This window comes from Podarcis raffonei, chromosome 5, assembly GCF_027172205.1.
Source record: "Podarcis raffonei isolate rPodRaf1 chromosome 5, rPodRaf1.pri, whole genome shotgun sequence".
Taxonomy (NCBI): domain Eukaryota; kingdom Metazoa; phylum Chordata; class Lepidosauria; order Squamata; family Lacertidae; genus Podarcis; species Podarcis raffonei.
Genome location: NC_070606.1, coordinates 66,326,360 through 66,343,481, shown reverse-complemented (window position 1 = coordinate 66,343,481; position 17,122 = coordinate 66,326,360). Strand labels below are relative to the sequence as shown.

At 43.8% G+C, this 17,122-nt stretch overlaps 1 protein-coding gene across 3 annotated transcripts in view; it reads right to left on the bottom strand.

Moving 5' to 3' along the window:
* Positions 1-17,112, bottom strand: part of HDLBP (high density lipoprotein binding protein) — a 52,369-nt gene extending 35,257 nt beyond the window's left edge. Inside the window, exon 1 of one of the 3 annotated variants that reach the window (XM_053389919.1) lies at positions 16,989-17,112. The gene's annotated coding sequence lies outside the window, so the exon portion shown is untranslated. Of the gene's footprint in view, positions 1-6,926; positions 7,033-16,988 lie in introns of those variants that run through there. The other 2 variants (XM_053389921.1, XM_053389920.1) reach the window with 2 other exon arrangements.
* Positions 17,113-17,122: the final 10 nt, after the last annotated feature.

Sequence of the window (17,122 nt, the reverse complement as noted above, 5' to 3'; positions counted from 1 at the left end):
ATCAAACCAGAGAGATGAAAGGTGAAAGAGGACAGTGAATTTGGAGCATTCATCACTGGCAGCAAGTTGAAGAGCAAGAATACAGCAGAACAAAGGGAAGCATAAAAGAATTCAGCTCTAGGTAGCAAACTGCAAATGCCTCATAAAGGAAACTGAAAAAAGTAGATCTGCACACATGTTTGGACCAATGTTATTGGGGGAGGGGAAAATAACAAATAAGCCACATAATTATTATTATTTTTTTAAAAAAACGTATTAAGCAAGCAGCAAACTCCTGTTAATTCCATGGAAACGGTTTCTGTGCAAAACACCAAGTATGCATGCACCCTACATGTCTAGCTATAATTTAATTTGCAACAAAATCGGCGTTTTCAGACAGCAACAGCAAATCATGTGGCAATTTAATCTATTTTAATTTAAATGTTTAGCATTTTGTTAATAGAAGCCATTATATATAATTAAATGCAGAACAAAAAGGGCTGAAACAGTACACTTCAAAGTCCTGTTGATTACAGCAAGGTCAAACAGAACAAACATTCCAAATCACCAACTATTTGTTCTCCACAAACTGAAAATACACAAGCATGCTTAACACATTTCTTTGGCCATTCCTCGACTGTATCAAAGTTTAAGCTTTTTAAAGAGGCAGCAGCATTGAAAAGAGCCAGAGCAAGGGTTTTGAAATATATTTTAAAGCCTTATGTGATCAAACTTGGACTTGTCTTTGGATTAAGTGTTATGGAGTTGTGGTGTGGTAGTTAGAGTGTTGGACTATGACCTGGGAGACCAGGGTTTGAATTTCCACTCAGCCATGAAGCTCACTGGGTGACCTTGGGCCATTCACCATCTCTTAGCCTAACCTACCTCACAGGGTTGTTGTGAGGATGAAGGAAAAAGGTGGTATAGATATGTAATAAACATACAAACCTTCACTTTTAAGTCATATAGATAGACAGATAAATAAATAAATAAATAAATAGATGATAGATATTAAAGCAAGTAGAGCCAGAAATCACGTCAGGCCCCTTGTGCGAGAACACAGGTATGGCCGTTCCATCTATTAGGTTTCCTCTTGAAGTCCAATGTTTATTTATTATAGTAAAGAAAGGAATCATAGCTAGGCAAGACAACACCAGTGCTTCAACTGCAAAGTACATGATCTTGCAGAAAAAAGCATCTACCTCCATCCTAAAAAGAAACAGCTCCATTTTTTGTCGATCACCACCTCCTGTACAGTCGTACCTTGGTTAGCGAACTTAATCCATTCCAGGAGTCAGTTCGACTCCTAAAACCATTCGCAAACCAACGCACAGCTTCCGATTGGCTGCAGGAGTTTCCTGCACTCAAGTGGAAGCCACACCGGAAGTTCAACTTCCGAAAAACGTTCGCAAAACGGAACACTTACTTCCAGGTTTGCAGCGTTCGGGAGCCAATTTGTCTGGCAACTAAGCCATTCAATAACCAAGGTATGACTGTATACTGCATCCTTACTTCCCCCAAACCTAGTATTCCCAATACACCACCCCTTGACTTTATATGCATGCATGCTAATCAAAAAATGACAACATAGCTAGATCCGAACTCAATATCCATCTCATCAAAGGGCTAATAGTACTTATGGATGCTCAGGGTTGGGCTGCAGGCTTTTTGCCATGTTAATGAAATAGCTGCCCTGTCTACTTTTTCCAAGGTTTGGCTTGCTAACCATTCTGCCCTCATGGGATTAACCAGGGCTCCATGTCACATAAGTTTTCACAGCCCAAAGTTATAGGTCCTAAGACTTTCAGTTTCCTGTCATGAAACCCTATCACGGGCATCCCCAAACTCGACCCTCCAGATTTTTGGGACTACAACTCCCATCAGCCCTAGCTAACAGGACCAGTGGTCAGGGATGATGGGAGTTGTAGTCCCAAAACATCTGGAGGGTCGAGTTTGGGGGTGCCTGCCCTCTCACAAAATGGAAAAGCTTATCAGGGTCTACGAGGGTAAAAAGGCTCAGTTATGCGAAACAATGGTGATTAGTAAGAAATAACTGATCATTTTAGCAACCAATCCCTGATGAAGTAGTATGGTTGGCAGTTTGGACCAGTTCCCATGCAAGGTCGGAGCGCCGATCTTAAAAACCCCACACACCAAATAAACAGTAAATGTCTATGTGTCTTCTCAGAAGTAAATCTACTTTAGTACAGCTTACCCCAAGGTAAATGTGAATTCTTTCACAATGCAGTTGGGTTACAGTTCTAATGACAAAGAAAATGTTTCATGCAACTTATTCATTCATTCACAAAAACTAGGAGTCAACATGCAGGACACACAATGAAAAACCGAGTGTGTTCTGCTAAGGGCCAATCATATTCAATCACCTATCTACAAGTAATTATTAATGGAAATAAGGAGGTTATTTTTATTGCAACATATGTTTACAACATAAACATTAATATGGAATGAACAGTCACATTGGAATGAATGGTAGGAGCAAGGAATTTTGTTTTGTGATATTAAAAAAATGTAAAAACTGTAACAGACTGTTTTTATTTTATGTAATAACCTGAGGGGGGGGGAGAGTATTTCTTAAAACTCTGGTTAACATTCCCGCCCCAAGAAAGCTCATTTTAAAATTAATACATTTTTACACATGAACGCGCGTATGCCTATCTCCCAAGCCGCCTGTTATTTAGAGGGAGAAAAGCTTCGGAAGGGTCCTGCAGCGTATCAGTGTCAGCACAGAGCCAAGTGTAATTTTCACAAATGCCACCTCAGCACTGCCTGTACCAGAGACCATTCACAGCTTTGGAGGGGGAGGGGAAAGGATAATCTTAAAGGGCTAGCAACCCTCTGAGAAAAAGAATTGAAAAGCATCCTTGTATGCTAAAGAGTGCTACAGAAATGAGCAAGGATAGCAATCCCCATTTGTCTGCTGCGGCTAGAAGCTTAAAACCTCGGCAAAGCCAAGTTCTATACTGGCTTGCCAGGGTTTTGTTATTTGTTGACTGGCTCATAAAAGTTGTCTGTCAGCACCAGCAAGGCCCTGACAGGATGCCATCTCCTGATCTGCGGTAGCCTGCCGGAAAAAACTAGCCAACAGTTTTTGACCCGGGGTTTCATTCTAAACCACACGCCACGGACACAGAGGTACTCCGCTCCACAGCCGACATAATTTGTGATATAAGCCATACTAAACCTGGGCTGAGCAAGAATAGCAAAATTACACTTGTAAAACCATAATTTAACACAGGAGGTAACTGTAAAGATACAGCAGCTAGGCCATACAAAAGCAACACCACACAGACCCACATTTGTGGCAAACAGATTAGCCACACATTTCTAGTGGAATACAGCAGAAAGTTTGGCACCAGTTAATTCTACAGCAGAAAAATGATCTTCCATTTAATCCGTTTAGCAAAAGTTACCCAGAATATAGAATTCTGAATATCATCACCCATAGAAAGAGTTTAAAACAGAGAAAGATACACTTTTTCATTTATGATAATGAGCAGCTGTTTAGGTTTTTTAAATAACTCCTTCAGACAGAAATAAATTCACTGTGAGCATTTACTATGCATGCGTACCCCTAAATTCGAAGCCATCTACAGAAGAATGATCCCACTGATTGGATTTAAAGTAGCTGGCTTTGTTAAAAGAAGAGTTAGGTGTGTATAAAATAGATTCAAAACAATTATTAATCTATATCTATTTGGAACTTACACTTTCAAAATTAGTTTGGCTTGAAAAATTTATGAGATTCAGATAGGAAGCTTTGAATAACTCTAAATATATTGAAATAATGAGTAACAAGCATTTTTATAAGGCACATGGCATGAAACAAAAGACTCAATATTCTCTACCACAAATCCTTAGGATATCTCCAGCAGACGCTAAATCTCAAACATATCCCACTGGTTCAATATGGTTTTTGGAAAACCCTAACATTAGTTCCATGATTAAAAAGCAGTAGGGCAGGAGAACATGCATACAAAAAACAGGAGGCCAGAATAGACAAGTTCCCATCCCCAAATCAAATCTATGGTGGCTGAGACTCACCAATTCTGCAAAAGCCTAAATATCCCTTCAACGGTGTGATTAGTCTGTTGACATCAAAGCATTTCCAAGTCTCGGACAGCCACAAACACATGCCAGACTGTGCAAGATCAGGGTCAAGACGTCTTCCCAGCATCCAACTCTTTCATGGTGACACTAACGCTTTATTACCACATACACACACCCTTGCTAGACAACACCCAGCCTAAGAACTTCAAAAGCACAGCAAGGCTTCTTCTTCTATATGGCAGACTTCAACGCCACCTTTGCACATGAACCAATTTTGAGTGATTAAGACCTGCTCTGTGAGTCAACCGCCCTCATTCCCATGCAACTGCTGAGTAGAATACAGCTTCTGAAACCTCCCCCCCTCCTGTTTCCTTGGGCCTTACTTTTATTCATGGCCATTACTTCACTGTTTCTTACATGTGCTAAGAAACAAGGTAATTGTAATTAAAGCCTGCCCTACCCTCCCAGGCCTGCCTACCAACCCAGGGAACCAGTCTCACTGGGAAGGCACCAGTGTACTGAAAGACAACCAAAGAATTGCAGGCAAAGCCAACCTCAAAGTTACTGGTGCGGTGAACACAGAAAGGGAGAGAGGAGAAGAGTGAGGTTTTCATGAATTCTACAGGCATGTGTGTTATGAGTGATTCAAAATTCCTGGCTCCAGTTGAGCAACTTGCAATAATCTCTGGAAAGGTGCCCATATAAACCTAAGATCAGCAAGCAGTCTACAGAAAGTTACAGTTTGTCCTTTACAGGGCAGTTTTGTTTCTTGTGGGGTCTGGAGTTTGCCAATAGGTGCAGAAGCTCACACAAGGAGGGCAAGGCGGCACATGCTGCCCCCGTTACCTGTAGCCTCACAAGCCCATGCCTCAGGAGGCCCCGACAACGCAGACCCTGACAAGCTGCTGCAAAGTCGCTGTGGTCCTGTTCTCTGCTGGGTACAGCAAAAGCACCACTACTTTCTCCCCACCTGCTCCCACCTAAGACTCAGGGGGAAGGGGGCACAGAACAGTTGCTGCTTGCATTCCCACCCCCCTCATAAAAGCAGGTGAATGAGTGGTGGATGCAAGGAACAGCTGCCATGTTCTCTAATCACTCATTGTTTCTCTCACTCAGTGAAGGAGCCTTTGCCACTCATTTGCCCTCTTTCACTACACATTGCTGCAGAGGATTTCACCTGCTGGGTCCAATCCCCACAACTGCGGTGCCCAAAGAGACAGCACAGGTGCAAGCTGCTCACTCACTGAGCGGCCACCTCATCCTCTTGTTTGCTCACCTATGCTTTCTGCTCTGAGTGGTGCAATGGTGGTGGATGCCTAGTGATCTGGCCTTTTCAGTCAAGCCAGTGAGGAACACACCAGGTGAGGTGCTGCTGTTGCTTGAGGGTAGCCAAGCATCTCCAAGCACAGAATCACCCAAAAATGCTGGGAAAGGATCTGTGGGGAGAAGGTGCTGCTGTGTGTAAGGCTCTGGGAGCAACTTCAAGCAGGCATCGTGCTTGCCACAGGGCAGTGCCACACACATTGCGGCCAACTTGTCAAGTGGAACGGTTGAAACCTGGCCCAGTAAGGAGGACTGAGCTCCCTGCAGTGCGAAATGAGGTGGCTCCTTCTTCCACCACCACCGCCAGCTGGCCCTTGGCAAGCCTATGCTTACCCTCTGAGGGCCACAATGGTGGGGACTGGGCGAGAGGATATCTCAGTTGGTAGAACATGAGATTCCCAATCTCAGGGTTGTGGGTTCAAGCCCCACATTGGGCAAAGGATTCCTGCACTGCAGCGTGTTGGACTAGATGACCCTTGTGGTCCTTTCCAATTCTACAATTCTATGAAGACAGGAATGACCAAGAGGTCGTAGCAGCAGCTCCCAGACTCTCTCTCTCTCCCTGACCAGTGCCAGAGGACACACTCCTTCCAGCCATGCTGTCCACAGTGTGTGTGTGTGTGCGCGTGTGTGCGCACGCGCGCTCACATGTGCAATTTTATGCCCACTTGCTCACTCTTTCTATGTTCATGTAGTAGACTGGGATGCACTTGGGAGGAAGGAGGTTGTCGTGTGCCCCCCCCCCCTCCAAAAAATAGCAATACTGTAGGCAGAAGGAACTTCCATAACCTGCAACCAGCTCTCAGGGGGGAGAGTAGTCTAGCAGGCTTTAGGGCCGCGTCCCGCTTTTGCCCTCTGCAATGTCCACATCAGCCACAGGATTAGGAATGTTGCCTGGGGCCCTCCTGCAAAATGGAGCGGGGTGTGTGGAGAGGATAGAGTACAAAGCCTCTCGTTTCGCCCCCTCCCTTTCCCGGCTTTTTCTTCTGGCTCTTTTAAGGTCAGGAGCCTAGGACGCGCCGGCCCGGAGAGGGAGGAGTGGGCTTTTTCTTCTTTTTTTCTGCCGCTGCTGCTCCTCCGCCCCCGTCGCTCCTTGGAGGAGCAGGAAGAACCTGGCCAGGAAAGTTGGTGCAAAGTTTTGCGGCTGAGTTGGGAGGGGGGAGGAGATCCGGCTGCCGCGCGCCTGTGACACGTAGCCCGATCGGTTCCCCCGCCCCTCCTCCTGCTCCTCGCCTCCCTGCCGAGGGGACGGAGCCCCGGCGCGAAGCGTGCGCCCTGTTCGGGTCGCCCTCCGTCTTCCAGGGGGAGGAATGCGGAGAGAGGGGCAGCTCCGCAGGGGAGGACGCGGGAGGACAGCCCGTGTCGGCGCCTCCTCTCTGCCTCCACGTCGGCAAGCAGCTCTCGCTCTCTCTCCTCCTCCTCCCAACCCCCCTTTCTTTTTCTCCGCTGCCCCTTCTCCGCACCCCCGCTCCACATTCCCGCCGCCGCCTCCCCGTCTGTTCTCCCGCCGCCCCCGGCCCGGGCGCCCGCCCTCCTGCCCCGTACGTGGCACTCACTCCGGCCCGTGCCTGCTTAGCTCGCTCTGCTGGAGAAGCCCCGAAGCGCTCCCGGGAAAGCGGCGAGGCACCTTCCCGTCTGCTATATGGGGGAGAGGCTGCCAATCCCAGGCTCACACGTCAGACGAGCCGGGCCCCTTCCCTTTCCCTTCCTGGGAAGGCCCGGCCCAGCTGCCAGCGACTGGGGAGGCGCGGAGAGGCGCTGGGTCAAGCGACGCCGACGCTGCCGCCTGAGCTGCAAGTCCCCCAACTAGCCCCGCCGCCAAGGGAGGCGAATTCTCCCATTTTGACTGAAGGGAAGGGTTCCAAAAAACAACTCTTCCCCCTGCCACCTCCTCCATAGCAAAACGTGGCGACCATGTGCACGTTTACCCAGAAACAAAACCTTGGGCATGTATTCCGAGGAAACGTGTAAAAAGATCGTGCCGCGTGCCTGCAATCCTAAACTCGCAGACTACCACGGAATAAGCCCCGGGAACTCGGTGAGACTTAACACGGAGTCGGAGTGAATATGCTCGAGAAATATAGGGAACCAGGCAGAGGGCTTTCTCGGTAGTGGCACCCGCTCTGTGGAACGCCCTCCCACCAGATGTCAAAGAGAAAAACAACTACCAGACTTTTAGAAGACGTCTGAAGGCAGCCCTGTTTAGGGAAGCTTTTAATGTTTAATAGAGTATTGTATTTTAATATTTTGTTGGAAGCCGCCCAGAGCGGCTGGGGAAACCCAGCCAGATGGGCGGGGTATAAATAACAAATTATTATTATTATTATTATTATTATTATTATTAACAAATATTCAGTTTTAATCGTGGACCTCAGGTGTTCAAATCAAAATACTTTGCCTATAATTTCAACATCGGCACAGGAGGCAGAAACCGCCCACACCCACACCATACGATCCAACACATTTAAAGCACAAGGCTTACCTCAAATAATTCTGGGAGTTGTAGTTTAAGGGGGCAGGAAAAACTCTAGGGGTTAGATACCTGTATGAAAATGCCTTGTCACCATAACCTAGTGATTCTTGTACACAGCACATAGGTTACATTTCATAGGTGGTTTCCTAAGTGGAGTTGGATAAAATAGTGCTCTTGGGGGAAAAGTAGGAGAGTGTATGGAACAGCAGTACGCTATATTGCACCAACCACTTGAGAAGGAAGTAAACAGTTGTACTTAATTTTCAACCATCAACTTTCCTCTGCCAGTAATTAAATAAAGAAACAACAGTAATCTAAGAGCCACATCACACAATGCAATAATTACTTAAATCTACCCTTGACTTTTAAAACCATTATTTCTATCTTCAGAAGATGGACAACAATTATTTACCCTCTCTTCTGATGTTTAAAGTATCTGAGAACTGTTAGCATATCTGTTCCCACTACATCATCTTTTAATTTGTTAAACCCTCAAACGTTATTCAGCATTTCTTCATCTAAATATGCTTCCTAGAACAGTTATCGTTTGTGTAGCTCTTATAAGATTTTCTTTTAATTCAAAATTGACAACATTCTACTTGAACTGGGATACACAGAACTGAAAACAACTTCAGATGTGGTTTTACAAGCACCAGGCAGAGCAGTAGTATAGTACTACTGCTCTGGGTCAACAAGACATGATGTTCTTGTTGATACAGACTAAAACAGGTTTGGTCTTATGTGCCATTGCATCATATTGCAGACCTGTCTTTCGCTGTTCATCCACTACTTTATGATTCTTACATTTTTATCCGAAATGCTGCTAGTTGGCCATCTCCTTATACTTGTGCATCTGATTATTATTTCTTACATGTAATACTTCATATGGTAGCAACTATCTGTCTCCTTTTCTCAGTCCCTTCAGTATCGTCTGCAGATTTTATAAGCATGTTGCCTGCTCTGTCCAAGTCTTGCAGAAGATCCTGGAACACTGCCAGGACATGGTTTGATCTCTCTTTATTGTCTGATATTGATCCACATGTTGCAAACCTTGCATTCACTAGCTAAACAAATAGGTGCCCAATTCTCTCTATGCAATACGGAGTCTGTTGCCTGATTCACATTACCTAGTATTACCGAAATATATTATTCTTGAATATTTATTGCAAATTGTCAGCAAGGAGAGTGCTTAACAATGGGCCTGACTTAGCTTGGCATGGCATGGGTATAAATAAATTCATGAAAGAGCAAAGTGGCTGCAAACTGTTTCTTAGGAGCCCACACATTTGCATGGTCCTGGTAAGCCATAGTTTGGCTTACTGTATCATGTGAATGAGGCCAGTATCAACCTGTCTTTTAACCTAGACAACATACGGTACCTTGGGGTTTCTTGAATAATGTAATGAAAGACCAAGGCTGCCATTTTAAGCATGTTTAAGGAATAAGTCCTATTAATTACACATGCTTAAAATAAAACATGCCTCTTCTGCATCAGTTTTTACAGCCCCAGCAAGCACTGTAACTCTGCAACGGTTTGAGTTTATCCCCGAAGGTGTACTCTTCCATTGTCTCCCAAGACAGACAGATGCCAACATCAAAAGAATCATATTACACGTCAAAAGACACAGTCCAAATGCATATCAGCTGCATTTTTATTTGTTCAGAAAATGTGATGTTTTGACAAAAAATCAGAAAGAACAAAGCTGTGTTTAGACTAGTAAAACAGTCAAATATCACTGTGTTGAGCAGCAACTTTTTATTGTGGTCAGTCTTCCCTATTCACTCAGGTTCACAGCTTTGAGTCAGGAAGAAAGAAAAGGTTAGGAATTAAGTAATATAAAGATGACCACTTACACGAGACCAACTCCTGTGCAACCACATATATGCATGGTGCCGGGAAATCAATGAACAAATGGATTCAAGCCTGGAAATGGCGGGGGAGAGCTGGAGAGTCCTCGTGGCTTTTGAGGACACCCTTCCCAGAGCCCGAAGATAATGTCAGTGAGGTGACTGGTGGCACAGGTGGGCTTAGTTTAGGCTGCTCAGCCTCCCCACCCAACAGCTGACATGTGGGGTAGTGCAACAGCAGCCAACACTTTTCCGCACATCCTCTAACCTCCAGCCAGCCCCAGAGCTTCAATTCTAGTTCTGGATATTTTGGATCCAGTATTTTTGATCTGGATTGGAGAAAGAGTGGTAGAGAGGGTGTTTAAAGGGTGCTCCCCAATTACACAATTTTCACTCATGTGCACGGGGTCCCAGAACGTACCCCCCCATAAGTAACGGGGGAGCCTGTATTGCCTTTCATAGAGCTTGGCTCACAGTACATAATTTAATTCCCCAAACTGCACATGTCCCCTTTCTCTTCCATATTGCAAAGCAAAATCCTCAAGTATAGAAAAATCCTCTAATATCAAATATAGTTAAATGCAATCAAAATAAGTTGTGGTTAAAAACCTTTCCATGTCTCCTTCAAGAAGAAGTGGAACCTTGGTTCCTGAATGGCTTAGTTACTGAACAAATCAGCTCCCGAATGCCGCAATCACAGAAGTAAGTGTTCCGGTTTGCAAACGTTTTTCGGAAGCCGAACATCCGACGCAGCTTCTGCTTGAGTACAGGAAGTTCCTGCAGCTAATCAGAAGCTGCGCCTTGGTTTTCGAATAGTTTCAGGAATTGAACAGACTCCTGGAATGGATTAAGTTCGAGAACTAAGGTACCACTGTACTCTCTCATTGCGAGACTACCACCATCCAGCTCGTTCTAAGCTCCTCAGAACCTGATGTGAATTCTTTTAACTGATTCACATAGTACAATCATCTTCAACTGGAAAAGTGTTTAACAATTCTTCCTGTCCAGCCTCAATGGCCGAGGTCACTATGTCTATCAATGTCAAAACATGCGAGAAGGAAGGGAAGTGCAGCATTCTGACGCTAGACAATGTTGCATCTCCATATTCACTTAAAAAAAATTAGTAGTATTAGTAATCCTCATGAGTATAGTGTTTGCAAGCGTTCAAAGTGCTTAGCATGTGTTATTCCTCTCTCGCCTTTTAAAGTTTGCAATTATGAGAGAAAGTGTGGGCTGGGTGTGCAACCATACCACTAGGGTCTTAAACGCATGCTGGTCCACACTGAAAACAGAACACTCTTGAGACCCATGTTGTCACACTGAGGGGCTACTTCACAGGAACTGCCTTCTCCACCTTGGCTTTTAACAATTTTAACATTAAAAGCCAAGGCAGAATATAACTTCCTTTCCAGGTAACTGCCCCTACAACAGCAATCCATAAACTTTCGTGAGAATCAAATACTCTCTTGAACCTCTCCAGGCATTTCTCAGCCAGATCTCCATTTCACCGTGTTTCCTTGCAATGTTTTCCCTAAACGTGTTGCAACATTCTACAGAATAAACCACACAATCGATCACATGTACTGCTAATAGATGGTCTGCAGCAAGATTAAATCCATCACAGTATAACAGGCTACTAGATCTCATTCTGTTGTCTGTGCAAAAAAACACCCTGACATTTAAGCAGATATTTTACATCCTTCAAAATATACGGTTGCAATACGAGATGTGACCTAACATGCCACCAACTCCATGCTGGAGATAAAATATATTCTGGAAGGGTTCCATTGCATCCCATTGTTTTCTGCTCCTAATGTAGGAATTTCTGGTTGTGCTAACATGTCACAGCATGACTTCAACAGGAATTAAAGTTTCCAAATGGGGGAGGACAGCTTGTCATAACTTGCACCTCCCCCACACATCAAGATCAGACATATCCTGTAGGAGGATAAAGAAGAAATTTCAGGGGAGACAAAAGGTCTGTCTTGACCTGCTTACCCTCCCACTGGATAAAACAGCTTCAGTAAGACTGATTTGCCATCGTTCGCTCACGTTTTCTCCTCCTAGGAAAAGTTGTTTATAGTATGCCCTCACCATTCTCAGATTATTAGGATGACACAAGTCTCAAGCAAGTGAGCTTACAAGAGGCACAACAACTTTGTAGTAGGTAGGGGGGAAAGAGAAAACAGGTCTGCATTGTGGATTCACAAAAAGCAAAATTTTGCAATGAGTAGTTTCACTTAGGCCCTTTAAAAATCAGTTTTTATTTCTTAATGGCCAGACTAAAGAACGTAAAAACAATTCTATAAAGTGTGCCAAATAGAAATCAATTTCTGTTACTAATTTTGGAAGAACAGGATTATCCCAGTTATCCAAGAAGGATGTCTAACCCAATCCAACTATTCCCAGAAACAAAAATGGCCAGAAAGCATTCATCACATATCCTAATACATGATGTCTTCAATCAAAGAGTGATGGGATGGTTTACTATTCAGGAAGCCATTACCCCTACGAAGGTTAATCATAACACATCAAGCCTCTTGTCTGTAACATCATGTTCAGCTGACTATAGCATTCTTCAGATTGAAAATGGCTATTAAAGTTCTCAGAGAACTGGTTGTCTGTATCGGGGTCCCCAACCTTGTGACACATGGGGGCCACATTCGAGATTCCAATGCCTAAAGAGGGTGGCTGCTTGAATCAAAATGGGACTCAACGTTATTAATTTGCTAATCAAGGTCAAAAGTAAAAAGCCAGAGGTCAACGAAGAAATGTTAACCTGAACTCAATTTACACATGCTTACCTGGTCATTTCTGTGGTTTTCTGTTAGCCAAGGCACTGATGTCCAGGTTAAAGTCTGTGACAGACACTCTTAAAATGCCACGTAAATGTCCGTTTGTAAGTTTTGACCCACACTTGGATTTGACAATTTTCATCTTTGAAAAAAAAAAATCTATGTGGTGCCAAAGAGTATAAGTATGCCTGCAGCAAATTTCTTTAGGTTGGTAAATATATCAGGTAGGCCAGAATAAAAACTATTTGTATATGTCACTGGGATTATCATTGGCTTGCAAATCAACGAATTTCATCTGAAAATAATTCACTTGGCCACTTCAAATGGATTCGGAAACATTCCTATATACAGAGGCCGCTATGGTGCTACTTGGAGGCCAGAAGAAACAATGAAGCTGGTGTATATTTGCAGGGGAAGCACAGGACAGTGGCAGTAGATGGTGTCCCTCAGGACAATGAGAAACAGTGTAGGGCTGAAGGAAAAAGCCAGGAGAGTAACAGCAGCAGCCAAGTAGCTTGGGAGCTGCCCTGAAAGAGTTTGGGGGCCACCTGCAGCTCAGGAGCCACAGGCTGGGGACCCCTGGTCTACATATAAGACAAGGGGTCTTATATTTATCTAATCTTGCAAAACTTGTTTCTGGTAGTCTCAAAGGGCATCCATATGAACAATATGATGGTATGATTAATTTATTCATTCAAGGAATTTGTGACCATAAAGATGGCTAAGAGTTTGTAATTACATTTGAAGATATAATGCTGCATGATAATACCATCAGTGACTAAAGCTGTCTTATCCAGTTTCCCCCAACCTGGTGCCCTCCAAATGTTTTGCACTATAACTCCCATCATCCCTGGCCATTGGTGATACTGGCAGGAACTAACAATGTTTAGGTCTAACAATCTTTGGAGGGCACCAGATTGGGGAAGGCTGGCCCAGCCCATGCAGCAAGATAGGCTTAATACCTGAGGGTTCAGGCTTGCATAACTCCACTTGCCAACTCACTGCAGGCCCTCTGGCATACAGGACACTCAGCACAAGATTTCCACCTGACAGTTTTCACTTGTGCGGCAGTCTGGACAAAAATAACAGGGATTTCTTCTGAGGAGATATTCCTGCCATATACGTTCTCCATATGCCAGTGCAAATAAGTTCTCACTTTTCTCTTGGGTGAAAGTCTGAAGCCTTGGGAGAAGGGAGGGATTGGCCAGACATGACAGCTGGTTCATTATCCAAGTCAACATTTGTAGACCTCTGCCACGTTTGATGGTTAAAGGTAAAGGTAAAGGGAGCCCTGACCATTAGGTCCAGTTGTGACCAACTCTTGGGTTGCAGTGCTCATCTCGCTTTATTGGCCGAGGGAGCCGGCGTTTGTCTGCAGACAGCTTCCGGGTCATGTGGCCAGCATGACTAAGTCACTTCTGGCAAACCAGAGCAGCGCACGGAAACACCGTTTACCTTCCCCACAGAGCGGTACCTATTTATTTACTTGCACTATGATGTGCTTTCAAACTGCTAGGTTGGCAGGAGCAGGGACCGAGCAACGGGAGCTCACCCCGTCACAGGGATTCAAACCGCCAACCTTCTGATCAGCAAGTCCTAGGCTCTGTGGTTTAACCCACAGCGCCACCCGCGTCCCTACGTTTGATGGTTATTTCACCATAAAGCTGCAATTCAATACAAATTTATCTACAATTTAAATCTATTAGCTTACTTGTGCTCAGTATTATTTAACTGCTCAATATGAACTGTGTAAATGTGTTGTTTCAAGTGATATGAAAACTTTCATACACTGTACATACACCTTTCACCCACAATATTCATTGGTAGCTGGAAGTTAAATATCTGTACACCAAACTTTACCAATAGGTATCTCAAGGGAAAGGAAATTTTCCAAATAGGGAAGGTAAGAACTGCTTCTGTTGTTAAACTGATTTACCACATTCAGAGGGTCATACTTCATATTTTGTCCATGCACACAATTCCTTCACAGCTTCCTTTATTATGGCTTCAGCAATCAAGCGAGGGAGTCTCTAACCATGGTTTATCATTTCAACAAAGTCAGGAAATTCTGGCTATTAACTTCAGTAACTATGAGTTACTAGCCTGGCTTGCTCAAAAGCTGGTAATCACAGTTCCCTAGTACAGATGAAATGGGAAACCAAGATTAATCAGTGAGACTTCCTAGTTTGATTACTCATACCACAAAGGGAGGAGTGAAGGGGCTGTGTACATGAAAAAGGCTTGTACATATCTCAGCTTATTAAACAGAGATAAAATCATCCCAACTAGGCCATTATCTAAGCAATCTTAATATTAAGAGTGGTTCCTTCATTCGAAATGTTTATGGATGTGTTTAAATTATCTGCATTGCTTAAGAGAAGTGAAAAGCTACAAGGGACAAAAAAAGGATTTTTAAAAAAATGGCTGTCTCAGCATTCTTCAAAAAGTTATAAGGCAATAGTTGAATTCATGCTATCTGACCAGGAAGAATACTGAATTATTCAAAAAAACATAATTCACCATGTAGACCATGGGTAGGCAAACTAAGGCCCAGGGGCCGAATCCAGCCCAATCACCTTCTAAACCTGGCCGTCTGGGGATCAGTGTGTTTTTACATGAGTAGAATGTGTCCTTTTATTTAAAATGTATCTCTGGGTTATTTGTGAGGCCTGCCTGGTGTTTTTACATGAGTAGAATGTATGCTTTTATTTAAAATGCATCCTTGGGTTATTTATGGGGCACAGGAATTCGTTGATTTCCCCCAAAAAAATATAGTCTGGCCCCCCACAAGATCTGAGGACAGTGGACTGGTCCCCTGCTGAAAAAGTCTGCTGACCCCTGATGTAGACCATACTAGATACAAGTTTTTTAAAAAAATAAAATACTGTTAAATATGCATGCTGTATTTTGAGTATGTGAAGAGCCCAGTTCCTTGCATTTTTGAAATCTACATTCTGTTGGTATTTGAGACAATAAGTGACAGAGAGTAGGAACAGGATAGGAACTGGTAGTAAGAGAGAAGTGGAAGCAAATGCTGTTACACATTTAGGCTTCATTGAGGAAGAATGCAAGTACGGGATATGACTGCAGACCAAACTTTAGCAGTGTATGTCGGAAATGAAATTCTAAATAGTTATTCAGAAGAAAGCTGTCATTCAGCCAGTAGACCTTACTTCTAAGTAAAAACACACAGGATTGTGTTGCATGTCCCATCATGCAAAACAAGAATTGCTTTAAAGTAAATTTGCAGGGGATTAGCAACTGAATCTGCATTTTCTGTTACTCACTAACCTGATTTGAAGAGTTCAATTTCAAGCTCTTCAAATTTTGCTGAGATCACACCAACTCAAATTCTGCAAATGGTTATCTTGCAGTTCATACCAGTTCCTAATAATTTATTAGCAAGTTAAATAATTCTTGTCTAATTACAGAGCTTTGGAAGTTTCTACCTTTGTTGCAAAAATATCCTGCTTATTTCTACTCTTCTGCATCTATTCTTTTATTCATTAGCAAGCTACCAATTCATAACATGCAAACCCAGGACTACTAATAAGACTGGTAATGTTGTCTTGCTGCAGTGCACTCTAATGCATGGCTACTCTAAAGTAAGTCCTGCAGAGTTCAATGAGACTTATTTTCAGATACGTATAACAAAAAAAAAAATCTTAAATAAATGTTATAAAAAGATATAATAAAATCTGTAAAGTGGCAAATGGGGAAGCTATTGTAGCCTGGGCCAACATCAAATTCACAAAAACAGCTGGCCTTTGTAATTTAACCACAGCACAAAACCAAGATGAAGGGCTTTTCAAAGCCAGAGATGTGTCAGCCTGGCAGAAAATAGTATGAACAAGTGCTAAATTCTCCATTGTATAGGTCTCAGTAGTCCATGAACATAACAGGGTCACCAGGTGCAAAGGAGAACAGGGCTTCTGTACATTACCAGTAGCTTAATATATGGCATTTGCTAGGTGATTGGCATGTAGCGATGAGGAAAAACCCCATCCCTTTTGTGAGAATTGTATCTGGCTATCCTATAGTAGGGAACATCTTACACACATGATTTTGCTTCTGTGGGAGTGGAAAATGCGGGCTCGAGATCACTTAAAGTTTTCACGGCTTGCAATGAATTACTGGGTTAAGAGACAAGCGCAAGGTTCACCGTTCGGAACCTAATACGAAGTAATGCAAAGGAACCCCCACAGCTGGTCACCTCTAGACTATCCCCCTACGACCTCTCATTCCCGCACTCTCTATGGTACTGGGCAAGTGACACCACGTGCCCTCCAGCAGCCAATTGAAATTGAAGACACCATAGAGTTACTAATGAGGGTTAATATCGGAGCTCCCGCGCGTTGCAGGCCCTGTTCCGGTAATGTGATCTCGCCATAGCCACAAAACCTTCATGAAAAGAAAGGTCAAACTAGAAAATTGCTCCGTGTATACCTTTACCGCTCCACGCTTTACGTTCTGGCTGGCCTGCGGGAGGCATACGTTCTTACCTCGCATGGGCTCGCAGCACAGCTATGCCGAATACGAAGGACCAGCCGCCATCTTGGTAAAGGAAAGGGATTGTGCGTGACCCGCCAAGATAAAGGGGGAAACTCCTCCCCCCATCCTTTTCCTCGGGTATCAC